An 11,207-nucleotide genomic window follows, 5' to 3' on the forward strand; every position below is an offset into this window, starting at 1 on the left:
ACTTCAGCGAAAATGCACTAAGTGCCAAAGCCCATTCATTTACAACGGCGTGTCCGCCAGAGGGCGCGTTTCCCGCCGCGGACCGGCCGGCGGGGCTCGTCGGAGAGCGTGTCCGCCTCTCGGTGGTCCTTGCCGGGCGTGGGTCGGCGTCCGCTGTCGGTACTTTACGGGACCACGTTCGGCCCGCGGACCAGCCGGCGGGGCTCTCTTGAAAGCTTACCCGCCTTCGCTGGTTCCCCGGTCGGCCACGAGTAGCGATAATTCGGCCTCTTCGCCCGGAGCGCGGCTCAACTTGTGCCAAAATGCACTAAGTGCCAAAGCCCATTCATTTACAACGACGTGTCCGCCAGAGGGCGCATTTCCCGCCGCGGACCGGCCGGCGGGGCTCGTCGGAGAGCGTGTCCGCCTCTCGGTGGTTCTTAGCGGGCGTGGGTCGGCGTCCGCTGTCGGTAGGTGACGGGACCATAATTGGCCCGCGGACCAGCCGGCGGGGCTCTCTTGAGAGCTTACCCGCCTTCGCTGGTTCCCTGGTGGGCCACGAGTAGCGAGAATTCGGCCTCTTCGCCCGGAGCGCGGCTCAACTTCTGCGAAAATGCACTAAGTGCCAAACCCCATTCATTTACAACGGCGTGTCCGCCAGAGGGCGCATTTCCCGCCGCGGACCGGCCGGCGGGGCTCGTCGGAGAGCGTGTCCGCCTCTGGGTGGTCCTTGCCGGGCGTAGGTCGGCGTCCGCTGTCGGTACTTTACGGGACCATAATTGGCCCGCGGACCAGCCGGCGGGGCTCTCTTGAAAGCCTACCCGCCTTCGCTGGTTCCCTGGTCGGCCACGAGTGGCGAGAATTCGGCCTCTTCGCCCGGAGCGCGGCTCAACTTCAGCGAAAATGCACTAAGTGCCAAAGCCCATTCATTTACAACGGCGTGTCCGCCAGAGGGCGCGTTTCCCGCCGCGGAGCGGCCGGCGGGGCTCGTCGGAGAGCGTGTCCGCCTCTGGGTGGTCCTTGCCGGGCGTGGGTCGGCGTCCGCTGTCGGTACTTTACGGGACCACGTTCGGCCCGCGGACCAGCCGGCGGGGCTCTCTTGAAAGCTTACCCGCCTTCGCTGGTTCCCCGGTCGGCCGCGAGTGGCGAGAATTCGGCCTCTTCACCTGGAGCGCGGAGCGACTTTTGCGAAAATTTTTCTAAGTGCCAAGGGCTCTCGCGCCGCGATGCGTCCGCCTCTGCTGGTTCCCTGGTCGGCCACGAGTGGCGAGAATTCGGCCTCTTCACCTGGAGCGCGGAGCGACTTTTGCCAATTTTTTTCTAAGTGCCAAGGGCTCTTGCGCCGCGATGCGTCCGCCTCTGCTGGTTCCCCGGTCGGCCGCGAGTGGCGAGAATTCGGCCTCTTCACCCGGAGCGACTTTTGCCAATTTTTTTCTAAGTGCCAAGGGCTCTCGCGCCGCGATGCGTCCGCCTCTGCTGGTTCCCCGGTCGGCCGCGAGTGGCGAGAATTCGGCCTCTTCACCTGGAGCACGGAGCAACTTTTGCCAAATTTTTTCTAAGTGCCAAGGGCTCTCGCGCCGCGATGCGTCCGCCTCTGCTGGTTCCCCGGTCGGCCGCGAGTGGCGAGAATTCGGCCTCTTCACCTGGAGCACGGAGCAACTTTTGCCAAATTTTTTCTAAGTGCCAAGGGCTCTCGCGCCGCGATGCGTCCGCCTCTGCTGGTTCCCCGGTCGGCCGCGAGTGGCGAGAATTCGGCCTCTTCACCCGGAGCCCGGGCCGACTCCCGCCGATATGATCACATCATGATCCAATAGCGAGTGTCGTATAACTATAACATGATGTACAAAATAAATATATAAATATTAACATCCCCTATAAACATTAAATATATAAATATTAACATCACCTATAAACATTAAACATATAAATATTAACATCGCCTATAAACATGATGAATACAGTGTTTATAACCGAATGCTCATTTTGTATTATTTGGCTTTAAATGCGATCATATGTAGTATATATCATGTATTTATCCACGAACCGTTAAAGAGATGTCAAGTCAGGCTACCTTAAGAGAGTCATAGTTACTCCCGCCGTTTACCCGCCTGTGTGCGAGAGGCGGTGTAATTTCTCTCCGTGTCCACTGGAGGGAGGTATTTCCCCGTTACGACCTCCGGGAAGATCACCGGGACGCGGAGAACGCTTAGCCGGGGCGCTGGAAGCCTCGTTCGGCTTAGAAAGTGAGGTGGAAAGCACGCGGGGAACCGGCTGGGGGTGCTGTGGAAGTTCAGCGGGCCGCGCAAAACGTTTAGCCGGGGCTCTGGAAGCCTCGTTCGGCTTAAACAGTGAGGATGGGAGCACCCGGAGAACCGGCTGGAGGTGCTGTGGAAGCTCAGCGGGCCGCGTAAAACGCTTAGCCGGGGCTCTGGAAGCCTCGTTCGGCTTAAACAGTGAGGATGGGAGCACCCGGAGAACCGGCTGGAGGTGCTGTGGAAGTTCAGCGGGTCGCGTAAAACGCTTAGCCGGGGCTCTGGAAGCCTCGTTCGGCTTAGAAAGTGAGGAGGAATGCATCATGAGAACCGGCTGGAGGTGCTGTGGAAGCTCGGCGGGCCGCGTAAAACGCTTAGCCGGGGCTCTGGAAGCCTCGTTCGGCTTAAACAGTGAGGAGGAAACCACTCGGGGAACCGGCTGGAGGTGCTGTGGAAGCTCGGCGGGCCGCGTAAAACGCTTAGCCGGGGCTCTGGAAGCCTCGTTCGGCTTAAACAGTGAGGAGGAAAGCACCCGGGGAACCGGCTGGAGGTGCTGTGGAAGCTCAGCGGGCTGCGTAAAACGCTTAGCCGGGGCTCTGGAAGCCTCCTCGGGCGTCAAGAGTTAGGAGGAAAGCCTCATGAGAACCGGCTGGAGGTGCTGTGGAAGCTCAGCGGGCTGCGTAAAACGCTTAGCCGGGGCTCTGGAAGCCTCCTCGGGCGTCAAGAGTTAGGAGGAAAGCCTCATGAGAACCGGCTGGAGGTGCTGTGGAAGCTCGGCGGGCCGCGTAAAACGCTTAGCCGGGGTGCTGGAAGTCTCCTCGGGCGTCAAGAGTGAGGAGGAAAGCACCCGTGGAACCGGCTGGAGGTGCTCCGGAAGCTCAGCGGGCCGCGTAAAACGCTTAGCCGAGGCTCTGGAAGCCTGGGTCGACTTAAAGAGTGAGGAGGAAAGCACCATGAGGACCGTCTGGAGGTCTTCTGGAAGCACAGCGGGCCGGGGAGAACGCTTAGCCTGGGTGCTGGAAGCCTGGGCCGGCTGGGAGAGTGAGAAGGAAAGCACCATGAGAACCGGCTGGAGGTCTTCTGGAAGATCAGCGGGCCGTGTAAGATGCTTACCCGAGGTGCTGGAAGTCTAGTAAGGGTCTGCCATCTCGTCCAAGGTGCTTATAAAGTGCATATCCGCTCGGCTGGAGGTATTTCTTGCCACCCGGCGCGTGTGCACGGCCTCTGGGTGGTCCCTGGCCGGCGTGGATTCCGGGCCGCGACAGCTAACTTGCGGGACCATAAATGGCCCGCGGACCAGCCGGCGGGACCTCGGTGAAGACCCATCCGCCTCGCGGTGGTCCCTGGCCGGCTAGAATTCCGGGCCGCGATCGGTACCTCGCGGGACCCTAAATGGCCCGCGGACCAGCCGGCGGGACCTCGGTGAAGACCCATCCGCCTCGCGGTGGTCCCTGGCCGGCTAGAATTCCGGGCCGCGATCGGTACTTCGCGGGACCCTAAATGGCCCGCGGACCAGCCGGCGGGACCTCGGTGAAGACCCATCCGCCTCGCGGTGGTCCCTGGCCGGGTAGAATTCCGGACCGCGATCGGTACCTCGCGGGACCCTAAATGGCCCGCGGACCAGCCGGCGGGACCTCGGTGAAGACCCATCCGCCTCGCGGTGGTCCCTGGCCGGGTAGAATTCCGGGCCGCGATCGCTAACTCGCGGGACCCTAAATGGCCCGCGGACCAGCCGGCGGGACCTCGGTGACCACCCATCCGCCTCGCGGTGGTCCCCGGCCGGGTAGAATTCCGGACCGCGATCGGTACCTCGCGGGACCCTAAATGGCCCGCGGACCAGCCGGCGGGACCTCGGTGAAGACCCATCCGCCTCGCGGTGGTCCCCGGCCGGCTAGAATTCCGGACCGCGATCGCTAACTCGCGGGACCCTAAATGGCCCGCGGACCAGCCGGCGGGACCTCGGTGAAGACCCATCCGCCTCGCGGTGGTCCCCGGCCGGCTAGAATTCCGGACCGCGATCGGTAACTCGCGGGACCCTAAATGGCCCGCGGACCAGCCGGCGGGACCTCGGTGAAGACCCATCCGCCTCGCGGTGGTCCCTGGCCGGGTAGAATTCCGGACCGCGATCGGTACCTCGCGGGACCGCAATTGGCCCGCGGACCAGCCGGCGGGACCTCGGTGACGACCCATCCGCCTTGCGGTGGTCCCTGGCCGGCTAGAATTCCGGACCGCGATCGGTACCTCGCGGGACCCTAAATGGCCCGCGGACCAGCCGGCGGGACCTCGGTGAAGACCCATCCGCCTCGCGGTGGTCCCCGGCCGGGTAGAATTCCGGACCGCGATCGCTAACTCGCGGGACCCTAAATGGCCCGCGGACCAGCCGGCGGGACCTCGGTGACCACCCATCCGCCTCGCGGTGGTCCCCGGCCGGGTAGAATTCCGGACCGCGATCGGTACCTCGCGGGACCCTAAATGGCCCGCGGACCAGCCGGCGGGACCTCGGTGAAGACCCATCCGCCTCGCGGTGGTCCCTGGCCGGCTAGAATTCCGGACCGCGATCGGTACCTCGCGGGACCCTAAATGGCCCGCGGACCAGCCGGCGGGACCTCGGTGAAGACCCATCCGCCTCGCGGTGGTCCCTGGCCGGCTAGAATTCCGGACCGCGATCGGTACCTCGCGGGACCCTAAATGGCCCGCGGACCAGCCGGCGGGACCTCGGTGAAGACCCATCCGCCTCGCGGTGGTCCCCGGCCGGGTAGAATTCCGGACCGCGACCGGTACCTCGCGGGACCCTAAATGGCCCGCGGACCAGCCGGCGGGACCTCGGTGAAGACCCATCCGCCTTCGCTGGTTCCCAAGTCGGCTAGAATTCCGGACCGCGATCGCTAACTCGCGGGACCCTAAATGGCCCGCGGACCAGCCGGCGGGACCCACTTGACTTCCTATCCGCCTTCGCTGGTTCCCAAGTCGGCTAGAATTCCGGACCGCGACCGGTACCTCGCGGGACCCTAAATGGCCCGCGGACCAGCCGGCGGGACCTCGGTGACCACCCATCCGCCTTCGCTGGTTCCCAAGTCGGCTAGAATTCCGGACCGCGATCGCTAACTCGCGGGACCGCAATTGGCCCGCGGACCAGCCGGCGGGACCCACTTGACTTCCTATCCGCCTTCGCTGGTTCCCAAGTCGGCTAGAATTCCGGACCGCGATCGCTAACTCGCGGGACCCTAAATGGCCCGCGGACCATCCGGCGGGACCTCGGTGACCACCCATCCGCCTCGCGGTGGTCCCTGGCCGGCTAGAATTCCGGACCGCGATCGGTAATTCGCGGGACCCTAAATGGCCCGCGGACCATCCGGCGGGACCTCGGTGAAGACCCATCCGCCTCGCGGTGGTCCCTGGCCGGCTAGAATTCCGGACCGCGATCGGTACCTCGCGGGACCGCAATTGGCCCGCGGACCAGCCGGCGGGACCTCGGTGACGACCCATCCGCCTTGCGGTGGTCCCTGGCCGGCTAGAATTCCGGACCGCGATCGGTACCTCGCGGGACCCTAAATGGCCCGCGGACCAGCCGGCGGGACCTCGGTGAAGACCCATCCGCCTCGCGGTGGTCCCCGGCCGGGTAGAATTCCGGACCGCGATCGGTAACTCGCGGGACCCTAAATGGCCCGCGGACCAGCCGGCGGGACCTCGGTGAAGACCCATCCGCCTCGCGGTGGTCCCTGGCCGGGTAGAATTCCGGACCGCGATCGGTACCTCGCGGGACCCTAAATGGCCCGCGGACCAGCCGGCGGGACCTCGGTGAAGACCCATCCGCCTCGCGGTGGTCCCCGGCCGGCTAGAATTCCGGACCGCGATCGCTAACTCGCGGGACCCTAAATGGCCCGCGGACCAGCCGGCGGGACGTCGGTGGCCACCCATCCGCCTCGCGGTGGTCCCCGGCCGGCTAGAATTCCGGACCGCGATCGCTAACTCGCGGGACCCTAAATGGCCCGCGGACCAGCCGGCGGGACCTCGGTGAAGACCCATCCGCCTCGCGGTGGTCCCTGGCCGGCTAGAATTCCGGGCCGCAATCGGTACCTCGCGGGACCCTAAATGGCCCGCGGACCAGCCGGCGGGACCTCGGTGAAGACCCATCCGCCTCGCGGTGGTCCCCGGCCGGGTAGAATTCCGGACCGCGATCGGTACCTCGCGGGACCCTAAATGGCCCGCGGACCAGCCGGCGGGACCTCGGTGAAGACCCATCCGCCTCGCGGTGGTCCCTGGCCGGGTAGAATTCCGGACCGCGATCGGTAACTCGCGGGACCCTAAATGGCCCGCGGACCAGCCGGCGGGACCTCGGTGAAGACCCATCCGCCTCGCGGTGGTCCCCGGCCGGGTAGAATTCCGGACCGCGATCGGTACCTCGCGGGACCCTAAATGGCCCGCGGACCAGCCGGCGGGACCTCGGTGAAGACCCATCCGCCTCGCGGTGGTCCCCGGCCGGCTAGAATTCCGGACCGCGATCGCTAACTCGCGGGACCCTAAATGGCCCGCGGACCAGCTGGCGGGACTTCGGTGACCACCCATTCGCCTCGCGGTGGTCCCCGGCCGGCTAGAATTCCGGACCGCGATCGCTAACTCGCGGGACCGCAATTGGCCCGCGGACCAGCCGGCGGGACCCACTCCACTTCCTATCCGCCCTCGCTGGTTCCCAAGTCGGCCACAAATGACGATTATTCGGCCTCTCGCTCTGGAAGTCCCGCCAACTTGCGCGAAAATTTTCTAAGTGCCATCGGCACTTGCTCGGAAAAGTGTCCGCCTCTTCTGGTTCCCTAGGTCGGCCGCCAAAAGCGAAAAATCGGCCTCTACCCCGTTTGGGTACCAGGGGTAGGGTGCAGTACCAACTTTGGTCTTCAGGTGCGCCAGAGCGCGATGGTTGGTCCCACTAGTCAGCGTACTCATCGACGGTTTACTCCCCTTTCGCAAAATATAGTGGGCACGTATGTGCAGGACTGTTTATTTTTATTTTGAAAAATTTTCTAAGTGCCAGCGGACGCTGGCACACGACGTGTCCGAGCCACGATGGTGCCCAGGCCGGACAGCGACGGCGAAAAAGCCGATTTTGGAAGTTTCGAATATGCCAACGGCAAAAGCGGCGTGATGTGTCCGCCTCGGCTGGTTCTCCGGTCGGCCAGAAAAAGTGAAAATTCGGCCTCTCGCTCTGGAGGTCCGACGAACTTTGGCGAATATTTTCTAAGTGCCAACGGGTGTTACACCGTAATGTGTCCGACGCGGCTGGTTCCTCCGGTCGGCCAGAAAAAGTGAAAATTCGGCCTCTTCGCCTGGAAGTCCGGCCGACTTTGGCGAATATTTTCTAAGTGCCAACGGGTGTTCGGCCGTAATGTGTCCGACTCGGCTGGTTCCCCGAGTCGGCCCGAACGAGCGAAAATTCGGCCTCTTCGCCTGGAAGTCCGGCCGACTTTGGCGAATATTTTCTAAGTGCCAACGGGTGTTCGGCCGTAATGTGTCCGACTCGGCTGGTTCCCCGAGTCGGCCCGAACGAGCGAAAATTCGGCCTCTTCGCCTGGAAGTCCGGCCGACTTTGGCGAATATTTTCTAAGTGCCAACGGGTGTTCGGCCGTAACGTGTCCGACTCGGCTGGTTCCCCGAGTCGGCCCGAACGAGCCAAAATTCGGCCTCTTGCTCTGGAAGTCCTGCCAACTTGAGCGAATATTTTCTAAGTGCCATCGGGTCTTGCCCGGAAAAGTGTCCGACTCGGCTGGTTCCCTAGTTCGGCCACATAATGTGAAAATTCGGCCTCTTGCTCTGGAAGTCCTGCCAACTTGAGCGAATATTTTCTAAGTGCCATCGGGTCTTGCCCGGAAAAGTGTCCGACTCGTCTGGTTCCCCGAGTCGGCCCGAACGAGCGAAAATTCGGCCTCTTGCTCTGGAAGTCCTGCCAACTTGAGCGAATATTTTCTAAGTGCCAACGGGTGTTCGGCCGTAACGTGTCCGACTCGGCTGGTTCCCCGAGTCGGCCCGAACGAGTGAAAATTCGGCCTCTTGCTCTGGAAGTCCTGCCAACTTGAGCAAATATTTTCTAAGTGCCATCGGGTCTTGCCCGGAAAAGTGTCCGACTCGGCTGGTTCCCCGAGTCGGCCCGAACGAGCGAAAATTCGGCCTCTTGCTCTGGAAGTCCTGCCAACTTGAGCGAATATTTTCTAAGTGCCATCGGGTCTCTCCCGGAAAAGTGTCCGACTCGGCTGGTTCCCCGAGTCGGCCCGAACGAGTGAAAATTCGGCCTCTTGCTCTGGAAGTCCTGCCAACTTGAGCGAATATTTTCTAAGTGCCATCGGGTCTTGCCCGGAAAAGTGTCCGACTCGGCTGGTTCCCTAGTTCGGCCACATAATGTGAAAATTCGGCCTCTTGCTCTGGAAGTCCTGCCAACTTGAGCGAATATTTTCTAAGTGCCATCGGGTCTCTCCCGGAAAAGTGTCCGACCCGTCCGGTTCCCTAGTTCGGCCACATAATGTGAAAATTCGGCCTCTTGCTCTGGAAGTCCTGCCAACTTGAGCGAAAATTTTCAAAGTGCCATCGGGTCTCTCCCGGAAAAGTGTCCGACTCGTCCGGTTCCCTAGTTCGGCCACATAATGTGAAAATTCGGCCTCTTGCTCTGGAAGTCCCGCCAACTTGAGCGAATATTTTCTAAGTGCCATCGGGTCTTGCCCGGAAAAGTGTCCGACTCGGCTGGTTCCCTAGTTCGGCCACATAATGTGAAAATTCGGCCTCTTGCTCTGGAAGTCCTGCCAACTTGAGCGAATATTTTCTAAGTGCCATCGGGTCTCTCCCGGAAAAGTGTCCGACTCGTCCGGTTCCCTAGTTCGGCCACATAATGTGAAAATTCGGCCTCTTGCTCTGGAAGTCCTGCCAACTTGAGCGAATATTTTCTAAGTGCCATCGGGTCTTGCCCGGAAAAGTGTCCGACTCGGCTGGTTCCCCGAGTCGGCCAGAAAAAGTGAAAATTCGGCCTCTTGCTCTGGAAGTCCTGCCAACTTGAGCGAATATTTTCTAAGTGCCATCGGGTCTCTCCCGGAAAAGTGTCCGACTCGTCCGGTTCCCTAGTTCGGCCACATAATGTGAAAATTCGGCCTCTTGCTCTGGAAGTCCTGCCAACTTGAGCGAAAATTTTCTAAGTGCCATCGGGTCTCTCCCGGAAAAGTGTCCGACTCGTCCGGTTCCCTAGTTCGGCCACGGAATGTGAAAATTCGGCCTCTCTGAGGTACCAGGGGTACGCATTTAGGTACCAGGGGTAGTCGCTGAGGTACCAGGGGTATGCATTTAGGTACCAGGGGTATGCATTTAGGTACCAGGGGAGACCACTACGGTCTGTTGGTCCCCCTAGTTAGTGTACTCATCGGTTTACTCCCCTTTCGCAAAATATAGTCGGCACGTATGTGCAGGACTGTTTATTTTTATTTTGAAAAATGTTCTAAGTGCCAACGGAAGCTGGCACACGAACTGTCCGAGCCACGATGGTGCCCAGGCCGGACAGCGACGGCGAAAAAGCCGATGTGTGTTTGATGGAAGTTTCGAATATTTTCAAAGTGCCAACGGCACTTGCGGGGTGATGTGTCCGCCTCGTCTGGTTCCCCAGGTCGGCCAGAAAAAGCGAAAATTCGGCCTCTTCTCCTGGAAGTCCGGCCAAGTTTGGCGAATATTTTCAAAGTGCCAACGGCACTTGCGGGGTGATGTGTCCGCCTCGTCTGGTTCCCCAGGTCGGCCAGAACAAGTGAAAATTCGGCCTCTTCTCCTGGAAGTCCGGCCAAGTTTGGCGAATATTTTCAAAGTGCCAACGACTCAACAGCCGTAAAGTGTCCGCCTCGGCTGGTTCCCCATAACGGCCAGAACAAGTGAAAATTCGGCCTCTTCTCCTGGAAGTCTGGCCAAGTTTGGCAAATATTTTCCAAGTGCCAACGACTCGACCAGCGTAAAGTGTCCGCCTCAGCTGGTTCCCCATAGCGGCCACCACAAGTGAAAATTCGGCCTCTTCTCCTGGAAGTCTGGCCAAGTTTGGCGAATATTTTCAAAGTGCCAACGGCACTTGCGGGGTGATGTGTCCGCCTCGTCTGGTTCCCCAGGTCGGCCAGAACAAGTGAAAATTCGGCCTCTTCTCCTGGAAGTCTGGCCAAGTTTGGCGAATATTTTCTAAGTGCCAACGACTCAACAGCCGTAAAGTGTCCGCCTCGGCTGGTTCCCCCTAACGGCCAGAACAAGTGAAAATTCGGCCTCTTCTCCTGGAAGTCTGGCCAAGTTTGGCGAATATTTTCTAAGTGCCAACGACTCAACCAGCGTAAAGTGTCCGCCTCGGCTGGTTCCCCATAACGGCCAGAACAAGTGAAAATTCGGCCTCTTCTCCTGGAAGTCTGGCCAAGTTTGGCGAATATTTTCTAAGTGCCAACGACTAAACCAGCCTAAAGTGTCCGCCTCGGCTGGTTCCCCATAACGGCCAGAACAAGTGAAAATTCAGCCTCTTCTCCTGGAAGTCTGGCCAAGTTTGGCGAATATTTTCTAAGTGCCAGCGACTCAACCAGCCTAAAGTGTCCGCCTCGGCTGGTTCCCCATAACGGCCACCAAAAGTGAAAATTCGGCCTCTTCTCCTGGAAGTCAAGCCAAGTTTGGCAAATATTTTCTAAGTGCCAACGACTCAACCAGCCTAAAGTGTCCGCCTCGGCTGGTTCCCCAGGTCGGGTACCACAAGTGAAAATTCGGCCTCTTCTCCTGGAAGTCTGGCCAAGTTTGGCGAATATTTTCTAAGTGCCAACGACTCAACCAGCCTAAAGTGTCCGCCTCGGCTGGTTCCCCATAACGGCCAGAACAAGTGAAAATTCAGCCTCTTCTCCTGGAAGTCTGGCCAAGTTTGGCGAATATTTTCTAAGTGCCAGCGACTCAACCAGCCTAAAGTGTCCGCCTCGGCTGGTTCCCCATAACGGCCACCAA

The sequence above is a fragment of the Syngnathus floridae genome, unplaced genomic scaffold (genome assembly GCF_059516105.1).
Source record: "Syngnathus floridae isolate MCC-2025c unplaced genomic scaffold, RoL_Sflo_1.0 HiC_scaffold_53, whole genome shotgun sequence".
In the NCBI taxonomy this organism is placed as follows: Eukaryota; Metazoa; Chordata; class Actinopteri; order Syngnathiformes; family Syngnathidae; genus Syngnathus; species Syngnathus floridae.